The 13,138-nt window shown below is 40.0% G+C and overlaps 1 protein-coding gene across 1 annotated transcript in view; it reads right to left on the bottom strand.

Moving 5' to 3' along the window:
* Nucleotides 1-5,997, bottom strand: part of LOC307028849 (protein ELFN1-like) — an 83,877-nt gene extending 77,880 nt beyond the window's left edge. Inside the window, exon 1 of the mRNA XM_079664199.1 lies at nucleotides 5,895-5,997. The gene's annotated coding sequence lies outside the window, so the exon portion shown is untranslated. The remainder of the gene's footprint in view (nucleotides 1-5,894) is intronic.
* Nucleotides 5,998-13,138: the final 7,141 nt, after the last annotated feature.

Genomic DNA, 13,138 nt, shown 5'->3' with positions numbered 1-13,138 from the left:
AATGGAGGGGGGTGAAGATGAGAGGTAGAGGAGGAGATGGAGGAACAGTCATCAGTATTCCAGCCTTGCACTCAGTTTCCAGCCAAGACAAATGAGAGCCAACATCAGGGAGGAAGTGGATCAGCTGAAAACACACCAACCTCTCCCTCTGTCCCCCCCCCCCCCCCCCCCCCCCCCCCCTTTCTCTATTTTCCTCCCCATCTCAACCCCCTGCGTTCCCAAAAGAAAGAGCCTTATAGCTGCAGTAGCTCAAACAGCTGGGACCTTCCCAAACATTGCATATATATATATATATATAAGTCTATACAGGAGCATAAATAAACAGTTTTGATGTGTCACCCCCACCCTTTTCCGAGTTTATTTCACTATGAGCCTCCTGTTTTCAGAGAACATTAGTCGGCTGTATCTGAGGTGACATCATGTCAGGATTATGTATCGACATTGTTTATTTATGAGTATCAGAGATCTAAAGGGAAAGTATACAAATCTGTGCTTTGGAGGTTTTTTTATATATATATTGTCTGAACACAAAACAGTTATAAGACTAAATAATAAATACGATACATTTTTGATTTCATACTTTTTTCAGTATACTTTTATATTCTGTGCTATAGACTCTGAGCTATGTTGTTTGATATCCAACGGTACTGTTAGTTACACAAATAATCAGATAATAACAAGAAAAACATCTTGTGTACAGTAGAGATGTTAAGATTCACCGATTCGCATCGGTGCACCGGCATAAACGTTCAAGATGCGAGTGCACCGGTTGAAAGAGTGCACATCGGCTACAGTTTGGGTTGAACCGGGTTGAACTCGCGATGCATCGATTGCGTAGCGTCTTTGCATCGGTAAAAAACCGATTCATTCATATAAAATCCCCTCATCTTGTCAACGCTCAGCAGAGACGATCTTTGATATTTGCTTCGCCACTACGGAGAACGAGAGTCTCAGTTATCAACACACACGGAAGTTGCGGAGAAAGAGAAACACAGCGCACCGAAAAATACCTACAAATCAAACGTTTGGCAACACTTTGGATTGTTCAAGAAAGACGGTGTAATAGTCATTTATGCTATATAGTTGACCGCAGGTCATGGAGATTAATAAGGTATCCGTAAACCTTTGTATGAGGTATCTTTATTACTTAACAGGTCTACAGCCATGATACATAGATGCGGACTTGCATACACACAGTATCACTCCGCAGCCGCACCCCATCAGTAACGTCCTGATGGTATATGTGCGCGGCACTATTACTACAGACGGTCAACTTGAAAAATCACTTGCAAATTGTTAACGATGCAGAGCCGCTTTAAAGTACACAAGTAGTACGAGGAACTTAGCGACGCACATAAAGAGGCGACATGGGGTCTGCGGCTGAAAAGAGAAACCTGAAAGTGAGACATATGAGTTAAATCACTCAGTGAGGTGTTCTGTCAGAGAGAGGTGTTTAGCTTACAGCAGCCTGTGACGGCCAATAATAATTTAAATGTCTTCCTTACTGTAAGCAGTTATGAAATACCTGTTTGTGAAAGGTTATTTGTTTTCTTTATTGTTCAGATAGAAACCACTGCTTTCTGCTCTCTGGTGAGTTAGCCTCTGAGTGTTAAGCACATCAGGCTGGCAGCTGTATGGGCATTGCTCTATGGTAGCTGTTATTTGCACATTGTTAATCATGAGCAATGCATCCTTACATTGTTTAACTGTGAGGTGTTATACAATTGTACTCTGGAGAGCTTTTAAAGGTAAAAAAATAAACGGCATGATGGGATGTGCAGTACCAAATATGTAAAGCACTTTTTTGTTAATGTATGATTTGCTGCATATAAGGAATAAAACAAAAATCCTCTGTCGTACCATATTGAAGAATCATTATTTTTGCATCGTGTTGAATCGCATCGTATCGCCCCGAATCGCATAATGTTGAATCAAATCGTATCGAACTGTATCGCAACAGGGGTGAATCGTATCGTATCGCATCGCCTGGTGTTTCAAAGGTATCGTTAATGTATCGTATCGTGGCAACGTATCGAGATGCGCATCGCATCGGCCTCAGTGATGGAGATGCACATCCCTAGTGTACAGGCAAGATCTTTATATCCATATGTGGCTGTTAAACCAAATCAAACGGCATCAAATCCAAGTAGTCCTTTTAGGTTTTAGAATCCTATTCTGTACTGCATCAAGGTACTTTTCAAAGTACATTAACTTTCTGTTAAACAAATTACCCCACACTCAACTCCAAAAATGCATTTGATGTCACTCACTTTGATTTTAGATTCGCAAACTGCAAGCAGTGCATTGGAACATTTTGCATTTCAAAGCTGCCTTTAGTGTTTGTATTTGCTGACTTTGCATATTGCATGTTGAGCCAGTAAGATTTCCAGGAAATGAAGCTCAGCGTAAGTTCAACCAGGAAGACCGTCTTTACTCTTCATTTACTATTCCCATCTACTCTCTCTCCTCTCAATAAGTGATCGGGGGCGTCACTCTCCAGCTTAACCAATCACTTCGCTCTATTCCCAAAAAGCCTATCGTAGCGCTCTGCCAAACCTTTTAAATCTGCTCTCCCCCCTCTGACAGCTGTCATTTCAGGTGACTACGCAACCCTCCTCCCCCCTTTTTCACCTCCCGTCCCTCTGAATCCAGGGTCAAGCTAAGCCACTCCCCTTCAGACCGACCCCAACCATCCATTCACCACCACCAGTGTCTAAACCTCAGGGGGTTTCATCGAATCGGTTCTCCCGTCCTGAATGATACTTCTTGCACAACGGGGCCTATTCGCCAAAAATCACCATTACATTCATTTGTGTATCTCTGCAATAAATATGTATTCTTACATCAAAACCCTCTCTCCTGATTGAAACCTTGTAATCCTGCGTTGTGGAAGCTTCAAATGTTTATTATTATTATTATTGAGCCCAGACCCAATGTAGCATTACGACTGTATAAAAGGTGCAATGAGGAGACGAGGGCGAATGTTATGAACCTCAGTGCCAAAAGACAGCCAACCCCCCTCTGGCTGCTCCTCCCAAATGCTGGCGCCCTACTAAAGGAAAGATTTTGCTTAAAAATCACCCTGATTTTCATTTAGTGTGAGGGGGTTTCCCATGTTAAGTCTCCTTACAGTATATATTTGCATTAAAGTCCTGTAGAGTGAAAGGAAAGGCAATGTAGAAATTGAGCAGTATCCCTCAATAAGCGATCTGAGCAAGATGACAGGGAAGCGTCAGAGTTAACTCATGCTCCAAAAGAATAAGATATGCCAATTTCGTATTTCAGCAAAGAGTTCATCCATTTCTTGCATTGCAAAAGTATTAGAGGCATCCATGTTTGATCTTGTTCTAAAGTTTCTTTCAAGTCCATGGAATGGCCTCTCTGAGATTGCTCAAATGCCAAGTTTGTTGTCCTGCATCTTGACTGAATCAAGTTCATGCATTTTTACAATTAAAATATTAATGAAAATAAATGTTGAATCAGTTGTTAACACTGTGTACTCCCATCTGTTTAAGTTTAATTCAGTTTTGAAAGTCCTCCAGTCTTCACTAACCTTTACTCAATGCTGACAAGCCTTTACTCATTTCAAATGTACTGTCTTGTTTTCTTAATTCTGCTTTCGAGTGGTTTCATCTCCATGTTCCATTAAGCAGGCAGAGCTGGCAAACGTGTCAACAAAGACGTCAGATCCCAAGTCAAAGGCCAGATGATGCCAGTGGCCTACTGTATGTCAGATTGAGTCGGATCATCTGCACGTGTTCGGACCGTTTTAGTGCATTCAGCCTTTCCGTCCTTTTCCAGTTTAGATTTCCAGATACAGATCATCCGAACAGTAATCAGTTTAAATGTGCTTTAAATGGAGAGAACAAATTACTAAATGGCCCAAACTAATAATCTTTTTGTTCCTGACACTTTCCTGGTTATTCTTAATGGATTTGTTAATACACCAGGATTCTAAAAATCCCTTTCAGTGCCTGCCTATCCACCATTTTTGTTCTCTAGCGTGGCGAATTTTGGTTCAAATGCACCCTGAAGGCAGCAGTGCAGCGTTGCTAAATATACACTCAGAAGGAACACATGCGTTTTAGCAGCTTTACTGATTAAAGGGTGTTAGTGAGAAGGGAACTATGATCTTGATGACACCATAATATCTACATGAGCTGGTCACATGCTCCGGCCACGCCGCGGCCTTCAATCAGCTTTGAGTTATCCCTTCAGTGTAATCGCCCCCTCTCTCTCTGAAAAGCACAACATACACAGCAGCACACACAGTAATGAGTCCACCCACTGTCTCTCTCTCTCTCTCTCTCTCTCTCTCTCTCTCTCTCTCTCTCTCTCTCTCTCTACCTGCCCCCCGCTGGGTTTTCCTGCTCTGATTACAGTTTGTTCATAAAAAAACTAAACCCACTGTGTGAAGGATGTTCAATTCTGGCAGAAAATGAGGAGACACAGATTTATCTTGTCTCTCTTCTCACACACACATTGATGCAAGAGGATCAAATGGAGATCAGAACATTTCTACAAATCACCACAACAGAGAGACTCAACACATCCTCCCTTTTCTCTATCCCTCATTAAAGGGTATGTCTGGTTTAAATTATATATTTCTTATTTGTCAACAATACCCTGAAATAACCAGAATCAAAAATGACTTGATCCTACAAAGAGGTGTCTGTGTATTCAAAGCCTGATATGTTTTATTCCCGGTGACTTATAGCTCCATTGCTGCCCAATACATAGACATGATCCTTTAGAGCAATAAATATGGCCACTGTAGTTGATGCCACATACACCAAGCCTGATTTCAGAGCTCTGAATGGCTGCCTACAACTCAGCGTGTCACACACACGATGTCTGGTGTTGTGCCCGTTGACTGTTGTTTCCTCCAGGTGGAGAGAGAAGCAACCAAATCAAAGCTTTGTAGGCAGGATTAAGAATGTCAATGTCACTTTCATGCATAGTTTGATGGCTACCTTGCAACATAAAATGCTAAAACAAACACCGCATTAGCAACTGGCAGAAAATGGTGCTTGAGACACTTATTTGATGTCAAAACAAAACACCCACGCCAGCGCGCAATCAGCTTACATGAACGCAATGTCTGGCAAATTGAAGAAAAACAAAAAAAGTACATCTGCTGATATTGTCGTACATCGTCCTGCGTCTCTACCGTTTAAAACTCACAAGCACACCTGTGTTTTCATCTACAGAAGAAAATAGTCCACAACAAACTCATCATTTCCTAGAGTTCGAGAAAAATAAGCTTATGTCTACAGTGCCCAGGTGAGTTACATTTCTTCATACAATATTGTAAAAGTTTCCATATAAGACCTTATTAGGCGATATTGGCTGCGTGTGTGTGTGTACATGTCAGTCTATGTGAGTTCCTGTGTGTTTAGCTCTCTCTATTGCTCTCGTTTGACCCCTGAAAATGTCATCTTGATCTGCAGCGTTTTTGAGAAAGCAGAGCGCCCACCCTCCGGTTTCAAAACACTGTAACACTATTAGCTCTGTCAGTACTGTAGCCGCTGTTACCACTCTTAGCTGTTAGCACCATTAGCCCCTAGCTGTCAGCTCAGCGACCGTGTTCAGAGCCGTGTGGGAGCAATCATAGATATAGGCTCTGGATTACTTATTGAAAAAGTGGAAAAATATACTTCTTAAGTAAGCATTTTCCATCGCTATTGCCATCAGTTTGCAATTTATAAGTGTGTACAGCATGTATATTGACAAACTGCTGATTATTGCAGTGTTTTAACATCAACTTCTAGTATCGGCTCAACTGCTTAGAGCCTCAGATAAAAGAAAAAAGTATCTCTCCACAACTTTTTAGTCGATACCTTGCGGTGGAAACTTAGGTTTTGTTTATGAACATTCAAACTTAAATGAGATACCTTTCTCTGTTACTTGCTTCTCTTTCCGCACTTCCTCCCTCTCTCTGTTTATGTTCCTGGTTCCATTATGCCGAGTGACATAATCTAAAATAAAAAAAAATACATTTTTAATTAAGCAATATGCCTACAGGAAATTGGCATGTATTTATTGCAATCATCCTCTAAGCATTTATTTAAGGCTCTATATTTAGACATTAATTAAAGCATTGCTGCAGTGTTCTGTTGAGAACAACAACTCCCCGGTTATTACAGCCCTCTGTATTGTCCTCATTGCTTCTGTCTACCCTTTTTTCCTGAAACAAACTGCCCACACAAGCACATTCACACACAAGTTCGGAGTAATAACGGGAATGAGATAGAGCCAGCCAATTATCTTTACTGTATCTTATTTGTACCAGGGAAGATGAGCAATCGAATAGAAAGTAAACGAGAGGACAGAGAGGATGCTGAAGCCTAACAAAAAGAAAGTGTTGTTAGGTTGAATTTAAAGCGCTGTGAAGAGGATAAGCAAGTAGGCCAGTCAAGAGAGGAGGAGGAGAGGGGAGAAAGGGTGGAGAGGAGAGAAGTGGGATGGGGAATAGATAAATAGATCATTGTATGCAAGGAGCGGCTCTGCCTCTTCTCTCGGTCTTTCCCACGTCTCCAACTACCCCCGCCACCCCCCCTGACACCAGATAAACAGAATTTCTAACTCATCGGTTTACTGTAAATGAGCCTAAATAAGGCCGGAACACAGAGGACTCACACACACACACACACACACACAAACTATTCACACACACTGAACACTTGAGCTGTATAACTTATTTTCCTGTTCCACGCCTTGTTTGTCTTGTGTTTTCTGTTTTCAAGCGTCCTGTGCAAATGGGATTTTGTGTGTGTGTGTGTGTGTGTGTGTGTGTGTGTGTGTGTGTGTGTGTGTGTGTGTGTGTGTGTGTGTGTGTGTGTGTGTGTGTGTGTGTGTGTGTGTGTGTGTGTGTGTGTGTGTGTGTGTGTGTGTGTGTGTGTGTGTGTGTGTGTGTGTGTGTGTGTGTGTGTGTGTGTGTGTGTGTGTGTGTGTGTGTGTGTGTGTGTGTGTGTGTGTGTGTGTGTGTGTGTGTGTGTGTGTGAGGAAGCAGGTTAGTCTATGATTGGATAGGAAAGAGACAATTAGAGGGACATATGGACACACACTCTTTGCTGATTTAATATAAACAGTGCATGGCTGTAATGACTCGTGGCCAGGGTTGGGAGGGTCACTTGGAAAATGGATTACGTTACAATTACCTGGTACTAAATGTAATTAGTAACCTACAGTAAACTAAATTTAAAAATATAGTAAAGTAATGTAACCTGATTTCTTCTCGTTACTTTAATCAATACATTTTTTTTTTACTTAAGTGTATTATGTAAGACAACATAACAATGTGTTGGATCAAAAATGAGAGGTTTCATTTGTAGGAAAACCTGCCTTTCGTTATTCAGGCTATACACCAACAATGAAACACATGAGCACATATACTATTTAAAAAAGCAGGAAAAAAATGCTCTGTCTTAGTTTAATACACACAGTTAAGCTCACACACACCTTTTACTGAACATATAGGTTCACCTACTGAATCAAAAAAATAACAATGAACCAAAGAATGTGAAAACTACGAAGCAGATTCAGGCAGTAGGTGTATAGATTCATTATTCCATTATTAGCCTACAGAACAGAACAGCTTACAAAGAAGAAATCAAATCAGATCCTTTTACAACTAACACAATATGCTAGGGCTGCTCAATTAATCGTATTTTAATCGCGATTACGATTATTACTTTTTTTTAATAATTTTTTTTTTGGTTTTTCAGTTGAATTATACTTAAAGTTCAGGGTAATCAACTGTTAAAAACATACTGTTCACATTTTTTTTTCTCCAATAAATGGATGTTTTCAAAGTCAATGAATAATCGCATTTAATAATCGCAATTACAATTATTGATCCAAATAATCGAGATTATGATTTTTGCCATAATCGAGCAGCCCTACAATATGCTCTTTTTTAGTAACGTTATAATCCTGAAAGTAATCTCCAAGAAATGTAACCGTAATCTGTAATTCTGTAAATGTATTGCGTTACTCCCCAAGCCTTGTAGCATTAGTGGAAACATGACGGACCGAAAAGAGGAGAGGATGGAGAAGCAGAAAGGTACCTTGGAGAATGTTTTCCCCATCTCAGAAACATTCTCACATTTGCAGCTGTCCTTGAACATGTCTTAAGGCATCTGTGAGAAATCGTTACTGGCCAGCTGTTACTGCTCTTGTTGTGATTGCTGAATGATTTATGAGTTTCGATCACATTTCAATAGATAGGGTTGGGTAGAGATTGGTGTAAAGTAAAGTTGGCTCTCAGTATGAAATCCCCATACGCTGAAAGGCAGCAAAAGCAAGAGAATGTCAAGTAAAACCAGATTTTTAAGGTGTGTATCTGATATTCCAGCTTGTTAGACCCTTTGCTTTTGTTCTCACCAAAAAGTTCCTTGAGTAACTTTCATCGTAGTGACTGTACAACAAATATTAAGGAGGAGTCGGAATAGAGGGGGAGAGTAATGTATTTTTAATTTTTGCATTTCGTAGTCTGACTTTTTTGGAAAAGCAGGGGAGGATCTCTCAATTTGTACTCATGCTAAATTTATATCTTAACCGTCGCTTCGCAAGATGAATAAAAGAAGAATGACATTAGAAATGATGGCTTTAGTGCACAGCGGCTGCGCTTCGTAGTGTACAACAATCCTGTCTCTGTTTCAGCATGAAAGTTTCAGCTAGCTTAAAGGACCTATTTGTAAGACCTCCCAGAATATTTATATTCATGAATTACTCTCATTAGAGATCAGTTGACATCTCTACCAGCAATAACAGACATTCAAACTCTTCCAAATTAAACAATACAATATGTCATTTGTCCATCCCTCCACAAGTGTGTTAATCTGAAGGCCTTTTGCACGTTCCAAATCCTCAGTAACCCTTGTTATTAAATACATTATGGAGATTACTATCGTTAGGGTGAATTCGTTTTTGGCATGAACATAATTGGTGATCGTTTGGATTAAAATAATACGTTTGTACGGTTAAAATAACTTTGTTATGTTTACTATCATAAACTAGGTGAGGAGAATCATGGTAATGCTTTAAAAAACAAACAATACCTTGACTAGCCATTTTACTGAAATGATCTCTGCCTTGAATATTCATTCATGTTTTATTTTCCATATATTTAATAATGTAGAATTGTATGTATGTATTGGTAAAATCATTCCACTCATTTCTTAAAGTTTACAGTACTTTTACAACATCTCAGATTCCCTTTGTTTTACATATTTTACCAACGATGCTCAACGAAGTTGTTCCAAATCAATGTTGGATTTTGAAAATGTTCAGATGGAAGTTATTGCAGTTTGGCTGTCTTGCTTAATTGAGATTAAACCATCCTATCCATCAAAATGGTATTTATTGTACAGTCCCTTCGAAGGATTGAGGTGCTCCCTGCCCTTTAATCAGTTCTGTCTCTACAGCAAAAACATGTGTGCCGTCTCTCCGTATTACTTCTGGAATCCTCCTTTCGTGTACACAAGGCATTTAGCCGCCACCTGTTCTCTGCCTTCAGTCGCCCTGCAGATTATTTGCAGCTGTGCAGCCGAATGCTCTGTTATAGCCAGGATCCTAGAACTGCAGCAAATTAGTGTCTGTATCTCTATAGTTGAAATAAGTAATGAATATGAATCGTAACAATTACAGAAACTGAATCATCTTTCTCACATGAATGGAGAAAATTCTAGGCGCAGAGGCAACCGAAAAAGGAGTTGTTAATAACGTATGAAAAGCTTCCTGCCTATAATTTAGCTTTCTTTCCCCAATACCTAAGTTCATCTAAAGTTTATTTAACTTCTGTCCAGACAACTGTGTTAAAGATAATAGGCAATAGATGAGAGTAAGAAATGCGTCACTTCCGGGCGAAAATAACGGCTCCGCCCACTTTTGGGGGAAAACAAAGCTGTCAGTTGAACGGCGGTCAATACAAATTCTGAAGTTTTTGCCAATCCGATCAGAAATGTAAGAAAACCGGAGATTTTTGGATCTTCAAAGAGCTCGATTCCAATGGCCAGACAGGCAAATAATTGCATTAAGCCATTAGAAATTGACGATCGAGCTCGATATATGGTTAAATATAGCAGTAGGCGATCGATATCCATAGATGAGAGTAACATCTACGTGACTTTACTGCCCCGCCCACTCTTGGTGGAAACAACGCTGTCATTTGAATGGCGATCGAGCCTGAAGCCACAGAGCTCTTCTTGTCCTTTCTTCTTAGAGGAAGTCCAGAAACACTGAACTCTTGATTATTTTTAATGTTTGAGGTGCAATAAACGACACAGCAGCTTTTTGGCTTGATAAAACTATTATGTTCCACCTTGCTCATGAGAGTAACAGCTGGAGAAATTACAGCCTCGCCTACTGATTTGAATTGAACCATATATCAAGACCGATTGTTGATTTCCAATGATTTAATGTAACTGTTTGCCTGACTGGCCATCGTAATCGGGCTCTTTGAAGATCCAAAAATCCACGATTTTCAAAACAATTTGATCCGATTGGCAAAAACTTCAGAATCTGTATTGACCGCCATTGAAATGACAGCGTTGTTTTCCCTCAAAAGTGGGCGGGGCCGTAATTTTTGCCCGGAAGTGACGTTGGTGTTACTCTCATCTATACGGGCAGATAATTGATTTGTTTGCAGTTCAACAGATGTCTTGGGCAGTTTAAGTCAGTTTTTTCGAATTATGTTAAATGATGTTGAGACGATGGTTATTTTAATTATCTTCAAAATTGTAAAATTCATTGTATCTCGATAAAAAGAAAAAAGACACAACATCATTGTTATTTTAAACTTTGTGATGAAAATAACTTAATTATATAATAAGTAAACATACATAGTGGGCCAGCAGGGTTCAGTTGGTTAAGAACACATGGACAGGAAGTTGCAAAAGTAGGCAAACCGCCAACCTGTTATTTTTGCATTAAATTGCCAAACCCCACTGAAAGCTACAGCTGCCCCATTGTAACATTTAAAATGCTCCTGTTACATGGACCCTTTAATTGTTGTTCTTTTCAGTGTTTGCAGGAGTTGCATCAACACCTAAATGTAAGGAGAACAGTCACTGTTCCTGAGAGTAAAGCTTCTGTTTGTATGTTTTGAATGATTTGCTGAAATAACACTTGAGCAATTTTATACATAATGTTAATTTGTATACTCTTCTAAAGCTACCACCAAATGTTCATTTTGTACATCCTAACTGCATTGACTGCAAAAGTACCTTGAACGTTTACTAAAATACTCAAGGACTATGCTGAAGCAGTATCTTTAGGTACTATGTATATTTAGGTACTTTCTGATACTTCATACTTCTTCTCAACCCTACCTAAAGGGGCCCTATTATGCTAAAACCAGAGCCCAGTTTACTCTGATTGGTTAGCTGCCCGGCGCTATTGTGATTGGTCAACCGCTAAGGGATGTTCCGCCCCTTTGCATAACACGTACAATGTGTACAATAGAATCTGAGTGTTTTATATATTGTTGTCACTATGTTCCTGAATTAACCACAGGAGTCCAATCGAGGCGTTTCCAGCTGCGAGTGTGTGGATATAAAGAAGCAACCTTCAACAATCCGAAGTACTGTATCATAATATTGCTTATAGGTTAATCAATCAGTAATACTAGTTCAATATCATAACCATGTAATACTAAGTCCCGCCACTCTGTGAGGGTTTTTTACTTTTAATACTACGATTATGTCTAGAACCTTAACAAATAGTTCAGATGATTAAACGTTCACGTCGTCCCAGTTGAGAGGAACGCTGGATGAGCTAAACTGTTTGGTGCTTGTTGTTATTCGGCTGCTTATCAAAAGGCCAATTTCAATTTAAGAGTCCACCTGTTACTCTTTGATCACTTGAGTCTGAACTTGAAAACGTGGAACAAGGCTCTCACTAATCCAGGAAACAGACAGCTAGGGCTTCATTCCCCACAGTGTTTATAGACTTGATTCGGTTCCTCACGCTGATCTCTGCTCGCGTCTCCCCCGGATCTGTCGGCTCGCATTATCTTACTAATATTTCAGAGTTTGTTCCCGCACATAAAAAACAGCAGGATTTCATTTTGTATGCACTGCTCTGAAGGAGCGAGAAGCTAAGACACAAAAAACAATCCCAATCAATGTGGGATCTCTGATATTAGTGCCATGGATTTTCATTTCTGTCTGCTGCAATATGATTTTAAAATGTATGCAGCTGTTGAAGGAGCACTGAGCAAGATTTTATGGTCGCATAAAATCCCCCTAATGTATCTGCAGGGGTTTCAATCAATACCGAAGACTTAACGATTACTTTGCATGCTGAAATGCTGGGATGAGACTTCTGGCTTCGGGAATTCACTATTGTCAGAGTTTACCGATATATATACACACACACACACACACACACACACACACACACACACACACACACAGACACACACACACACACACACACACACACACACACACACACACACACACACACACACACACACACACACACACACACACACACACACACACACACACACACACACACACACACACACACATTCTAACGCCATAAAAAGCAAACAACCTGTTTTATTTCACACAGACCTGTGGATGCTGCTGCACTTGGCTAGCAGCTGGTCATTGTTGATAACGGTCCTAAATTACGTAATGTTCTGTTAAACGCCTAGTCAAGGAAAATGGGAGCGAACAAGACATTTGAGCGGCGATAATAGACAACATAATAAATAATTCAGCCGGAAACATTTGTGAATTCTATCATAACACATACAATAACTGCCACCTGTTCTGAATGATGGTGCCAATAAAGTCAATTCAAAGCAGCCAGGGAACTGGAAGTAACAATTTGACTCCATGTTTGTATTTTTAAAGAGGCCCTTTTATGTTTTTTAGGTTTTCCCTTTCCTGTATTATTAGTTTGTGTACATGCAAATAGTCTGCAAAGACTCATCCCAAATGTCATGCCAGATTGAGTTTCTCTCTCCTTTATTTTGTTCTGTACATAGTGACATCGCTATATAACACTCTATTGGCTAGCATTCCAACACATTGTTCGTGATATGCTAAGGAGTCGGGACAACTCTTAGCGGTTGACCAATCACAACAGAGCTGGCCAGCTTTCCAATCAGAGCAGACTGGGC

This window comes from Notothenia rossii, assembly GCF_949606895.1.
Source record: "Notothenia rossii genome assembly, chromosome: 1".
In the NCBI taxonomy this organism is placed as follows: Eukaryota; Metazoa; Chordata; class Actinopteri; order Perciformes; family Nototheniidae; genus Notothenia; species Notothenia rossii.
The sequence above is the reverse complement of the archived record's forward strand: the minus strand, read 5'-3'. Positions and strand labels throughout refer to the sequence as shown.